General features: G+C 42.7%; 1 long non-coding RNA gene across 1 annotated transcript; it reads right to left on the reverse strand.

Moving 5' to 3' along the window:
• Positions 1 to 7,864: 7,864 nt before the first annotated feature.
• LOC144382144 (uncharacterized) lies at positions 7,865 to 12,808 on the reverse strand. Its single transcript, XR_013448574.1, has 3 exons — positions 12,719 to 12,808; positions 12,347 to 12,440; positions 7,865 to 10,711 (listed from the first exon to the last, which is right to left on the reverse strand). It is a non-coding gene; the product is annotated as an uncharacterized LOC144382144 (long non-coding RNA).
• Between the last annotated feature and the right edge of the window lie 1,584 nt (positions 12,809 to 14,392).

The raw sequence follows: 14,392 nt of genomic DNA on the forward strand, positions 1-14,392 counted from the left end.
GCATGATGGCTGGGATTGGATGTGCCTTTGGGTTCTACACATGTGGTTCTTTCTTCATGGAATGCCCAATGCCTAATAATTTTTTACATCTCAGATTAAAAATCCCTCCCTCAGGGAAGCCTTCCCTGACCCACAGGATGAGGTAACACATGATGGTTACGTGTCATCATAATGCCTTATACATCTGCATAGCACTTATCAAAACTGGAGTTCAAAGCTCCTGAAGTAGGGACCATGTTTGTCTTGCTCATCTCTGGATCCCCAGAACTTAGCAAGGTTTTTAGAACTGACCAGGTGCACCATAAATATTTGTCCAATAAATATGTAAATGAATAAATAGGCAGAGAGAAAGGATGGGTGTCCACCAGGTTGAGAACAGTGTAGGCAAGGTGTGGAGATGAGAGTGTGCATGGCATGCTGTGAGGTTCCTCAGTAAAACTCATAGTAGGTCTGCATTGTGGAGCAGTCGGCAGGGTTAGGTGAAATGGTTGGTTGATTCTCATATGTCAAGTAAGGACTTTATTCTTTTCTCATTGCCCATGAGAACCATTGAAAGTTTTGGACGGTAGGAATGACCTACTGAAATTGACATTTTAGAAAAAATAACTTGTTCATATTGCACAGATGAATTGGATGCGGAAGTGGGATTGTGGAGCTCTGGGGCCTTAATAACAGAAATGGGTCTGCCTCTTAAGAATATGGACTAGGAGCTAATTTACTGAAGAGTGGCTTAAAGTTTTCACACTAGAAATAATGACAAAATGACATCTTACCTTCAAGATCCTGGTGATAACAATCTATATATGGAGAGCGGAAACCTCCTCCTTTCTATCAGGTGATATAACCCACATAGAGTTTCATTCTGTGAGGATGCTAAATGCACTGATCAGACAGCTCTCTTGTTTGGGAAATTGTACAATGAAGATTATCTCAGATTTTGAAGAATAAACCTTAGTTCCTTTCGTAGGTTCTACTGAACTGGAACATCCTTGAGAACTTCTCCAATTGCAATGTCCTCCCCCATCCTCCCCCTCCCTCCACCTCTCCCTGCCTTAACTCCTTTCCACTTTAGCTTCCTCAGTTCTGGCTCAGTTCACCTATGGGGAATTGATTTCCTTCTAGAGCCTCCCAAGTATTCACTCATAAAATAATGTCCTAGAGGCAGAAGGGAGTGAAGTAATCCCGAACTCTGTGATGGTGATCAGAACACCATCCCCCGCTTGCTCTTCTTTCTCCCCCTGGGTGGCCCTTCAACTAGACAACAATAAGCTCCTTGATGTCAGGATCCAAATGTAATTCATCCTTGCATCTCCACCTCCTAGTCTGTGATGTGTGCAGCATAACTCCTCAGTATATTTGTCAAATGACTCAAGAATGGGTCAGATATTCGGATGCAGTTTGCCAGCTCTCATGCAGGAATGAAAGAAAGCCTCATAGGGAACCTGTAGAACCAGGATATTCTTGGAATCAGAGTGGAGTCAGCCTTCTGATTCTGGCATCAACGTGAGAACACCTATGTCAGTGACCTGCAAATTGCTCCTCTGCTTGTTAACAGTGGGAAAAGTTTCTTTAATTTGTTTATAATTTCACCCTCTCCTCCTTGTGCTATGGATAGCCAATCAGACAAGCTTTTGGGTTCTGGATTCACTTCAGGCAGATTTGGCTACCTATACTTTTAGTCATCTGACCAATTTAGTACCACCGATAGGGTCAGGCTTCTCACTTGGGAGCTGGCTGGGCAAATGCTAGTGATTCCAAGTCAGAGTTGAAGAAGATTTGAGAGAAATGAGAAATGAAAGTATCCCCTTCTGTGACCTGAAAATAATCCTGTAGATGTATTAAGGGTTTCTGAAAATGACTGTCTTCTGATGCTACATTGAAGTGAGTAGAATTGCTCACACTCTGTATATTACACACAGGCAAAATAAACACATAAATGACGTGTTTGTTGTTCATTTCACCATCCTGCCTTGTAAACACAATTCTGACCACTGAGAAACGTGGAAGAGCAGCGGAAAGGACATTAGCATCAGGTTCTAACTTTCCAGTAATATACTTCGATTCACTCTTCTCATCTGTGAAACAAGGGGTTGGGCTAGAACAGATCTGAAAAGCACTTGTAGGCACTCAAATTCCATTATTCGTCAGTCTGCCAGAAAATACATCATCACCTGCCAAATGTGGACTCAGCACACACGTGTTACCCAAGCTCCTCCGGATACCCCTCCACACCTCCCTGGCTCCAGCCTCCCACTTCCCAAGCCTCCTCCAAGGCGTTCTCACCTACTCTTGCCAGCCCATTCCTAAAAACCCTCTTTCTCTTATCGACTCCTTGTTTTATCCTCCCTTTCCTCTTTGCTTCCTCTTACTAGTTAAATCATATCAGTGTCCAATATTTTTTTCTGTCTGACTTTCATGAGGAATTATATTAATTTCAGTCACTTCTCAAGCATATATTAAGCACCAAATGTATATTAAGGACTTGTGCTAGGTTGTAAATGTATAAAGACAGAAAAATGTCATGTTCACAGTCAGTAAACTCACAGCCTAATGGAGATGGGGTCTGCAGTATGACTTTCATGGGCCCTGGGCCCTTTCCCCTTCAAGGGCCCCTTCCCCCCTTAAAAAATATTAAAAGTGGTATTTCATAACTGTGTTGGTATGAAGATGAAGTTTTTGTATCTTGATATTATATATTAAAACATGTTCTTCAACCTCAATGTTTTCTTTGTTTTGTTCTGTTTCGTGCCTACTATGCCTAATGGGTACATTGGCCTTAGGGAAGATAGACAAGTAATGATCATACCGTTGGTACGGTGATTAAGCACATGCCCCGTGAACAAATAGTTCTGCTCTTAGACCCAAACTTAAGAAAAACTCCATTTTGTCTTCTGTGGAGAGAGAGGGACAGGACAGAAAAAACCCAGGGAAGCTAGAAATGATAGATTAGGGCTAGGGAAATCCCTCCTTACTGAGCTGATCTTCTATGTCCTTGCAAGCCCTCCCTTTGGTGATCGCAGCCTATGTATTCTATATGGCATCAGGCCTTCATTCATTCACTGAACATCCTCTATGTTCCAGGCACTGTTCTAGGTGCTTGGTATGCATCAGTAAATAGAGCAAACCTTGCCCTAACCTGCTGGTCACATAAAACTGACTCTGAAGACATAGTTTTTTGAAGTGCATTGGGATCAAGGGACCAATGCATTTCCCATTGGTTTGAGGATAAGTAGACAGCAGGATTCAGAGTATCCCCTGGCAATGCTCAGTAGAGAATGCTCCAGGAAATCACAAAGGTGGTACCTGGAGAGTCACTCAGTGGCAGTTCATATGATTAAAGATCATCTTCCTGAACCCAAATTGCTGTTCTGAAGCATATTTGGGGGAGTTCTTTGCAGGTGCTTTATTTCTCTAGGAGCTTTGTGTTAGATATACCTATTTGGTATTGATGTAATTATTGCAACAAATATTTTTGCCTTAAAATAGCAATCTTGGTTCCATTTAAGTTTTTATGAGAAAATGGATGACCTAATTCTATTTTCAAGGTAACAGGTGGAAGTTTCCAATTTTCTATGTGGGAGAAAGAAAAAGAGCACCAAATGTTCTGTGTTTGCAGGGAGATCTCAAAGCATAGCTAACTCAAGTAATACTATTTATGAATTTATCACAAGTAGGAGATACAGAAAGAGGAGTTTTAAACTGAAGACTAACAATCTCACATTAAGTTTAGTCCCTGGTGCTCGTCATTTTTCTAGATGATTTTTGTTCTCGTTATTCTTTTAAGTTTGACAGCTATTCCGATGACTCTAGTGTCATTTTTCTATTAGCTTAGACTTTGGGCTGGATGAACTCATTGTTTCTAAGGTTCTAGAGGAAATTGTTGGCTTCTAATGGGGAAGGAAGGGGACAGTAGATGCTACTCTGATGAAGGAGCTGCCTCCTCTGTCCAGGCCGACACAAAGAAATTAACCCTGTGGAGGGCAAACAGGTGAGCTGCTGACAAAGAGGAAGGTTCTGCACTATCTCAGGGTGCTTGCCATGGTCCACCATGCTCCATTCCTTCTGGATTCATTCCACAGTATTGAATGTATGATCAGATTTCTTTTTTTTTTTTTTTTTTAAAGATTTTATTTATTTATTTGACAGAGAGAGAGATAGCGAGAGCAGGAACACAAGCAGGGGGAGTGGGAGAGGGAGAAGCAGGCTTCCCGCCGAGCAGGGAGCCCGATGTGGGACTCGATCCCAGGACCCTGGGATCATGACCTGAGCCGAAGGCAGACGCTTAACGACTGAGCCACCCAGGCGCCCTGTATGATCAGATTTCAGGAATAAATTGTCATTGTTTGTTGGTTGCTGCTGGCATCAACTCTAACAGGACAGAGAGTCATTCTTAAACAACAACAAAAAAGCTACTTAAGTAAGACTAAATATCTCTTACTTATAGCAACCTTCTTCTGAACATCAAGGAGACTTTTCAAAACAGAAACTTCCCACTGAGGTTTTAGCTTGAACTGCAGTATGGAGGGTTTGGGGCTTACACCATGAAATAATAAAGTCTGTATAATTTACTCTTAATTATGAGTTCATTTCCATGACTTTCTATTTCTCTCCAATTTCTTATTCTACAGAGTGATGAATTATAGATTGACAATGAGAAGAAATACAGACTTACATGCCCAAGGCTGAAAGAAATCAGTTATTACATTTAAGAGTGAGCCTAAAAATGTGGGATGTGCTTCCATTCTAGTCTTTTGTGTTTGGGTTAGTGTTAGCTGGAATCCTGGGGGAAATATGGCAGGGAGAAGAGTATTGAATTAAAGCTTCCCTGGGTCCTTTTAGTCCATTGAACTTAGGAGCACAAAAGAAAGCAAAATTGGTCAATACAGATAGGTAAAAGGCAGCCTTGGCTGTTTATCTTTTAGTTGCTGAGATTCCTCCAGTTGGGGACTCCCACGGGCCCTGGATGTGGCTCACAGGTCATAGGAGCACTGTAAGCCCAGGCCAAGCAGGCTTCATGAGGCCAATCAATGAGCCAGAGGCAATTGGGAACGTTAAATGTATTTACCATTGGGTAGTTGGTGGGAAGAGAGTTTTTATGAAGGTTTTAAAGGGGGTGGCAAAAAAAAAAAGATGATTACCACAGCTCTTCACACGCCCCTCTCTGAGGAAATACCATGAAAGAAACAAGGAGCTTCATTTGCAATCATTAGAGGCACAGTGTTGTCAACAGATACATATTTTAGATTTCGGTGCATGCAATGTGTTTGTCCTGAGTATGGAGATCGAAGGGATGGAAATGAATGGCCGCACTGAATCCCGACACCAAGGAGATTTCAAAAGACAGTATAAATGGTTCTGACAACAAGAGATTTTGAAGCCTTTTGAAAACACATGAAAAGAAGGAAAAAAAACCATCCAAAGCATCAAGTTTTACAAACCAGCATAGGTGATTAGAGCGAGAAATTCATGTTACATGGCAAAATAAATTAGGTGCAAACATGGACATTAAGTCCAATCTAGGTCCATGTTATATACTGTTTCATCAGAGGGAAAATGTCTAGATATCTTCCCTTTCCCCCATGGCTTTCCCTGTGGAAAGAAAAATCTAAGAATTATGACAAATGAGTCTGTGCTTCTTTCACTTATTACTGATATACAACTGAATTTGATTCAGGATACCGAATCTTACCTTCAAAGCTCTGAATAAATTAGATCTGGGCTATCTTTCTAGTGAAGAATAATAATGAAACCATCAAAGTTTTAGAGATTGTAAACTTATTTGGTATAGCTTTTTAGGCCCTGAAGCTTTGAGTCAGGACAGATAATGATTGTGTTTTCATGTAATTACGTGTGCTTACAACAACCACATCTTCTAGGCTTACAAACAAATGCATTATTATTATTATTATTATTATTATTATTATTATTATTATTACTACTATTGTCTCTTAGAGCCCCAATGGCAGTTTGTAAACCCATGTCCTTGACTTGGCTTCTACAGAGACATTAAACGAAACTTTCTTGGCCAAAAGCCCTATGGTGATCACCCTGAAGAAAATGTACACGTTATCACCTGTTGCTCAGAACCACTCAAAGAAAAGTATCTTACTTCATTATCAGGTCAAGCAAATCCAGCATTTCAATTGACCTTTATGGAAAACTATTTTAGATTGTGATAATTATGCCATAGTTATCTGGATAAAAATCTATAATGTGTAACTAAGCATTTGAATGTTGCATATATCACCTTATATTGTAATTTAAATGCATTATAGATTCTAACATTAGGTTCTGATAAATTTATGAATGTGTTACACAGCACTATGTGTTCATTGATTCTCCAGACTCTGAAGTCAATATTGGAAAACAGGAGATAGATAGATTTTAATCCTTGACCTAATACTATAATAAATCGAGGACATGTTTTTATATTTATAAATACTTATAAATACCGCAACAATCCATTAATTAGCCATAAGCCTAAGATCTTAAATCTTCTGAAAACTGTAGCTAACTTGGTGGCAAAACCAAAACTAATCTGAACTCATTTGGCTGCAAACCTGGCCTGAATTGACATAAGCCTATTTATTGTTCTTTAACTCACTTAATGTAAATATCAATATGTATTTATAGAGAAATATCAGTGTGTCTGATTACAAGGCACTACATTGGAGCTGCCATGTAATATAAAGGACACTATACTGTAATATCTTTCATAAATCCAAAAAGTTCTTTGTTAAGGGATCGTGGATCTCTTTTACCTGTGTATAACATATGAATCTCAGTGCCCAAGCGATGATATGCAAAATTATTACTTTCTTTGTTTCCTTTAAAACAACTCAAAGTTGGGGCACCTGGATGGCTCAGTCAGTGGAGCATCAGACTCTTGGTTTCAGCTCAGATCATGATCTCAGGGTCGTGAGATCAAGCCCCCATGTTGGGCTCCATGCTCAGAGGGGAGTCTGCTTGAGATTCTTTCCCTCTCCCCCTCCCCCTGCTCACACACACTCTCTCTCTAAAAAATAAATAAATCTTTAAAAAAATAAAAAAACTGAGGGTTGCTGGAAGGAAGGGGGGTGGGGAGATGGGGTAACTGGGTGATGGACATTGTGGAGGGTATGTGTTGTAATGAGCACTTGGTATTATAAAAGACTGATGAATCACAGACCTGTACCCCTGAAACAAATAATATGTTAATCAATTGAATTTAAATAAAAAATAAAAATAAATTAATAATAAATAAAACCTTAAAAAATAAAACAACTCAAAGTTGAATCTGAGTCCTCCAAATCACTTAGTAATGGTTGGAACACCTTCTTCCTACTTAGGTAACTCCCAATTGGAGAAGACATGCATGGTGCCCACAAAGCAGGAGAAAGGTCTTCTTATCTGCATTTCATGTTGCCACTTAGTTTCCCATAGGGGAACCAACTCCTCCTTATTTGCCCACACTTTCCTACTTGTAGCACCGGAAGTCCCAAGTCCCAGGGACAGGCCCAAGCAACACTAGTTGATCACCCTAGCCTTAACCCCAAGCCTGCAGTGGTCCCAGAAGATTTTCTGACTCTCCTTATTATGCTAGGCTCTTGCTCTCTTGAGGTCCACCACCCAGCTTAGAGGTCCGTTACGTCCTTGGGACAAAGCCAAGGAGAGGATCTGAATCTCAGTACTCATGGAACCCACAGATCTCTTCCCCCTTCCCACTATCTCTCCCTTTCCTTGTCTTCAAAGCATCTCCTGGCCTTCGCCAAGACCTACTCCCTATTATCTTTTCAGTGAGCTTATGTTTTCACAAGTGACAAGAAGAGTGCCAAGTTCAGACGGCTTCTGCTTTCTTCCCAGTAAAAATACCTGAGGCACAGGAGCCCAAAAAGCCTCCTTTAATGAGAAAAGGAAAATACCAGAACAAGCCCAAATTAGCACATTAATGAACTGCTTTGCTGCATATAGGTCTAATGTTATAGAAGCTCTTTTCATTATCAATTGGACAGATCTTCAAGTCTTTAGAGGAAGTGTCTTTGTTCTCATAAATCCTTCGTTTGGACAGTCAGGTGCTGGCTGTATGAACATCTTACACCTCTTCACTTATTTTATTCTTCACAATACTCTTCCACGTGATAATATACATTATCTCATGGTAGAGCTGGTATTACTGTCCTTACATCTGGATGGAAAAATAAAAAAGGAGTTTAAATGACATGAATGCCGGCACCCCTCATGTCGGTTGCAGTTTTTGGCAACTCCCTGGAAATAGTTTCAAGAAGTCTTGAAAGTCAAACATTGCCATTGCCATCCATATGGTGCTTTGATTTCCTAAATTCAGAGGGTTTCTTTCTCTTAAAAAAAAAACTTTTAAAGGATTCTCTAAGAATTAATATCCCCAAATATATGTGTTTGCAACCATATAATGGATGCAAATACAAAAAGTAAAAATAAGCACATACTCTTCTTCTATTCTTATCCAAGGACAATAAAACTTTAACAGCTAGCCACAAACATTTTCAATACACAGCTCAAAGGAACGTCACCCAGATACTGTAACTGGTATCTGAAGGGAGAATGGATTCTTTGATCTGAGAGGATGTGTACAGGTGCTGGCACAACAACCCAGCATCCACTTCCACTTTTTTCTTCATAAAAGAATCCCAAATTCATTCAGGTTATTACCCTCCCCCATGAATCTCAGGAGAAGCTGAGCTCTGACAGAGAATTTAATGGGTCTAAAGTCAATATCATCCCTCTTCCCATGAATTAGTTCAGAAATGGCATGTGACCCAATTCTGGTTAATAAGACGTGAGGAAAGATTTTCTAGAAGCTTCTGAAAAATTTCTTTTACACATTGAAGAAAGAGGAAATCAGTTTCTTTCTTCTACCTGGTGGGAATAAAGGAGGTGGCCCTAAACACTACAGGCTAAATGACCTAAAACCCTAAAGGACTCCACCAGAAATGATACTGATTGTAGAACAGAGAGACAGAAGTACCTGAATCCTTGATAAAATCATTGAATCACGGGATCAGCTAATTCTGAAGCCTATCCAACATGTGATAGGCTATTTGTCCTTATTACTTGTCCTTATTATTCAAGCCAGTTGGAATAGTTTTTCTGTTCCTTGCAGTCAAAAGCATCCTACCTCATGAGATAGAGACCTCTTCTTCCTCCGGTCTGTCTTCCTTTTACAGATGAAGAAACAAAGGCAGAAGGAGGCCCCATAATGCATGAAGGTCACACATCCAGGATTAAATGCCAATTTATAAGCCTGAGATTAGTTGTAAAGAAAGTTGCAGAGATGGCTTTTGACACAGGTGGGGCAGATGATCTTTGAACGAGTCCAGCTGACACTTAGAACACTACAAACCTTAAACTGGAGTTGACTCAGTCAGGAACCTCGGATAACTTCAAAGGGCCCAACTGGAGTCCTGGAGTTTCATTCTAAGAGTTCCTTCCTCCTGCATTATGTCTGCAGCTCAGGTACCAAGAGGCGAGGCCTCCGATGCTCCAGACAAGAACTTCCATTCAACCACCTTCCCCTTAAGCCAAGGGCCAGGCCTAAAAAGCCAGCTTCCAGACTGCACCTTGGCTTCTAGAGTATTCAAATCAAGGGACCCACAGAACAGAAACCAATAGCCCAACTTTGAGAGAGTTTGGACCCCAAAGAACCCCAAATCTCCATGGGCTCAAAGATTTCCTCGATGACAGCTGTCTTCAGACGGTAAAGGTCCTGGAGAGCTCAAAACAGATCTCGCCGATCTGCAGGCGCCCCCACCTCCAGGGTTAGAATGCCCCACACCCCGTTCTCTTTAAGCTTTCTTCTATCTCACGGTGTTGTCCCCAACACCTCCCACTTCCCCACCCTACCGGCCTGTAACAGCTGCCCCGGCCCCAGGCCTGGGGAGGCGAAGGAGAAAGGCGAGAGGATGCGGACGCAGGGGTGCGCCACCCTGCCCCCACGTCTCGGGCCCGGGGAGGGTGCTGGTTCCCGCTCCTTCTCTTCACCGGGTCCGCTGTGCTTCCTGCCCTGAACCCTCTGTGCCTCCCTCTGCGACGGCTGTTACCGATGCCAGGGCCCCGTCGGAGAAAAACGGGGCCCCGGGCCGGAAAGCCCTCCCCCCCAACCACGGTCACCGCGCGTCACACGGGAGTCCCCGAAGCCTCGGCGGTCACGCGGGCGGCACGTGCTGTCGCCGCCGTCGGCCTTTGGGCGGGGCAGACACCCGGCGGGGGCTCGGCGCCTCCTCAGCGCAGCCATCTTCTTCTCGTATCTTTGGTATCGATAAGTTGACTCTTTTCATTAAAAATACTTTTCGGGATCATTTCGCAACCTGCTCCTATTTTTCAGTCTGTGGCGATATGTTAAGAGACTAACACGTGATCGGGGTGGAGACGAGAATGTTCCTCCTCAGCATTTTGCTTTCCGGGAAGTGTTGGCTGAGCAGGCGGGCACCCGGGCGAGAAGCGGCGGCCGTGGGCTGTGCTCGGACGCTTTTCGCAGAGGCTGAGAAAAAGGCGACCCCGTGTGCGGGACCTGGGCCGCCCCAGAGGGCAGAGCGCCTGTGATCCAGCGCGCACAGAGGATGCTAACTGTTACCTCTGGCTTTCCCGTCAGCATCTCTCCTGCCCCGGAGGCCTTTACAGCCACAGCGATGGAGAGCCGGAGGGAAGGAGGCGTGCAAATCTGACAACCATCGCCAGGAAGCAGGTCTCGCTGACGCTGTAAATCAGAAAGGTAACCCTCTTAGCAGGAGGTGGGTTCATATGCAATGTTGACCAATCGTCCAGTGTAGGGGATATCTCTTACCTTTAAGTTTCAGTTAAAAAAAAAAAAAAAAATGTTTACTAATTAGAGACAAATATAAAGAAAAAAAATGGCTCATAATTCTATGGCCTTGTAATCCCTGCTTAAGTGTTTTCTCTCATATAACTTTTTGTACATAAAAACAGTAAATACGGGTTAGAACCAAAATCAAACAGAAAGATGTAAAACAGAAAGTAAGTCTATTTACACACGCTTCCAAAAACTTGCATGTATATATATGCGTGTGTGCTCTTTTATTTATTTCTATAACATAGATAATGCTGCTCACATTTTTTCTTGCATCTGGATTTTTCACCTTTTGGAATTCTACTTTAATATTTTAATTCTACTCGAAGGCTATATTTATTTTATTGAACCAATCTCCTTTGCAAATTGATGGGCACTATTTCCAATTAATGATTAAGGACTAAGGGATTTTGACACTTTAGAATTAAAATAGGAATCAAAAATGGCATCACCTCAATTATCATGTATTCAACAAGAATTTATTGAGCACCTAATCTAGAGCTGGGCATTTTGTGAGTTTCCAGAATACCAACTAGGATAACTGTCACTGTGCCAAATGGGTCACAGTTTAAATGGAATGAGACAGCTCAGTGGTGGTAATTCCTGTCATCACCACGTTGCAGATCGGCAAAGAATGTTGCAGTTGCAGAGATTAAATGCCAGGGCAAATCTGACATTACAGCTTGGTGAGGAGAGATTCTCGGAGGAAGCCACAGGTGGGAAGGTGTGCAGACGGAAAGCGGCTCAGCATATTCAGGGCACTGGAAGAATTTTGGATCGGTCGGGGTGCGAACTTCATGAGGGGGCATTGGGGAGCCAGAGGCTGGGGTCCAAGCCATATCACAAAGGTGCTGGAATTTGAACTTTATCCCCAGGGCCACAGGAAGCCAATCGAGGTTCTAAGTGTTGAGGAGAGAGAGGAATTGCTGAGTGACATGACAAGTTTTAGATAACTGTTTAAAAAAAGCAAAGGTGAAAGGTAAAAACAGGAAAAATCTTCCAGCTACAAATTAGTTCTCAGCACAGAGAACGTGGATAGGAGCTGGATCAGAACAAGAAACAGACTTCAAATAGAAAATGAGCATGGCAGGGTACTGAGGTACGAAACAGAGACCAGATTGCCAAAGGGAAGGTAAGAAAGGCAAGTGACATTTTTGGTAGTGTATTCTAACTGAAATCATTTTGATGAAGTTTAATTTTTTTAAAAAACATTTTTTTTTAAGGTTTTATTTATTTGTCAGAGAGAGAGAGCACAAGCAGGGGGAGTGGCAGACAGAGGGAGAGGGAGAAGCAGGCTCCCCACCGAGCAGGGAGCCCAATGTGGGGCTCGATCCCAGGACCCTGGGATCATGACCTGAACTGAAGGTAGACGCTTAACCGACTGAGCCACCCAGGCATCCCGTAGTTTAATTTTTTTATGAAGTTTAATTTTTAATAAACATTTATTATTTTCAAGTAACACCTAGATTAGAAATAAATAAGTAAATAAATAAATTTTTATGACATGCATCAGATAAGACTGACCTTGGCAAAGGCAAACCAGGATCCCTTCCGGCAGTGTGCTCAAGCCGGCTACATTGGTCATGGCGGGGTCATTGGCCACGGAAATTGGCGAACACTGCAAATCAGGTTTTGTTTTTGTTTTTGCTTCCCCAGAGTGCCTATTAAACATTTGTCAGCACAGCCCTGATCCTTTCCCAGTGAAAAAACTTGGCATCATTGAAAACATCCACAATGTCATTCCTTTCAGAGACGCTAGACCCTCCCCCCTCTGCCTCCTCTCAAGCCCCTCATCCTAAAATTCATCTCATTATCAAGATAATCAGCCTTTCAAAAACTGCAGTATAAAACACATCCTTGCATTTCTAGAGGGATAACAAAAGTTAAAAAGCATACGCATAAAGACAGGTGGCGTGACTCTTGTGCCCAGCCCCAGTGAAGACCAGGGAGCCCATGACCGGTGATGAGGGCAGCTCTCCATTTTGAGAGCCTCTTTCCCACAGGTGAGAGGACCTGGGGCACGTGAGCCCAGCCCAAGCAGAGGCCTGAGCTAATTCTGATGATTCACAGGAAAGCAGCCTAGCTCGTTTGGCCAGTTCTTGGTTTTCCTGACAGTCATTAATAGCTTTGGGGCTCCTGGAGTCTCCTCTGATCACTTAAAGTTGTATTTTTTCTTCTGTGAAATTCAGAGAGAGGTGTTTATGCTACTTCTCCCATGCTGGAAACATTTCATCTCTTCTCTTTCCAGAAACTGCTCTCCTAGAGAGAGGGGACTGACTGGCTCTTTTCTTTTCTTTTTTCTTTTCTTTTCTTTCTCTTCTTTTTTTTTTTAAAGAGTCCATGATCATGCTACAGACACGCGCAACTGGTGAGTTCCAGAGCCAAAAGGAAACAACAGGCCTTTGATTAGGCCATATCTACAGCAGCGTGGGAGGTCACTGCTGCAGGGAGAGAGGAGCCTGGCCACCCCACCTCTTTTCATTCTCCTGAGCTGGGTGGAAGTGGGGGGTCAGAATTGAGGAATGGAGTCGACGAGCCCAAGGGTGGTTGGGAGCCTGAAGTTCAGGTTGAGATAACTGCTTTACTGGCTCTGGTTTAAAAAAAAAAAAAAAAAAAAAAGGTGACCATCTTAACATCACCTCAGCAGAACTGACAATTTCACATGATCGTGAAAGTGCCTGAAAGCTGGGCAGATCCTTGGCTGTGAGTGCGAAGAGATGGGAGGGGGTGGGGAGAGCACAGCAACCTGGAAGCAGGTTCTGGACTCAGATAGATTTCCACTCTCCCACAAAAATAGAACAGTAGGACTGCTGCTGGGCACAGAAAAGTGAGTTGGGCCTGGCTCTAAGAGTGGTCTCCTGAATACCCACCAGTGCTCAGTTTCCTTATTAATATATGACTAAACATCAGTTATAGTGTCTTTTCCATCCTCTTCTCGTTGGCGATCACACAGCTTACCCCTTCTCAGAAAACCTTTTTGCTTTAGGAGGGTTTAGGGGAACACAGCCCAGACTTATGGAAACACCTTGCTGGCCTCTTTCCTGTGGAGGGGATTATGAAAGGAGATGTTAGCCCTAGTCAGCCTTCTTCTTATCAAGTAACTTAATTATTGCTGATTTGTTGGGGACTGAGGGACTCCAAAGGTGAGTTTTAGTGTTAAAATCGGGAAAGTTCCTGGCCAGCTGGGATGAGTTGGTCACCCTAATTATGGCAGTATCTGATGAGGTGCCAAATGAGTAAGAAAGACGATAAAGACTGTTGAAGGTTGGAACCAGTAACATCACAGCAGCTGGGAGTCTGGGAGAGTGCTCTGTACTTTACAGTGCACTTTCACATACGTGAGCTCATTTCAATCTTATAACAAATTGAGGAAGACTGAGCAGGGATTATTATTGCTTCATGATGATGACAAATTGAGTCACGAAGATTAAGTGACTTGCCTGATGACATGCACAGCTGGTTGGCGAGAAAAGACACGGGCGTCGCCTCTACCTCCCTGTGGAGTGAGGTGGGGTGGGAGTGAACAGCCGAAGGTGTCCTCTGTCCACAGTGCTCTATTGCCTCTCTGGT

Source organism: Halichoerus grypus, chromosome 6 (assembly GCF_964656455.1).
Source record: "Halichoerus grypus chromosome 6, mHalGry1.hap1.1, whole genome shotgun sequence".
Classification (NCBI taxonomy): domain Eukaryota; kingdom Metazoa; phylum Chordata; class Mammalia; order Carnivora; family Phocidae; genus Halichoerus; species Halichoerus grypus.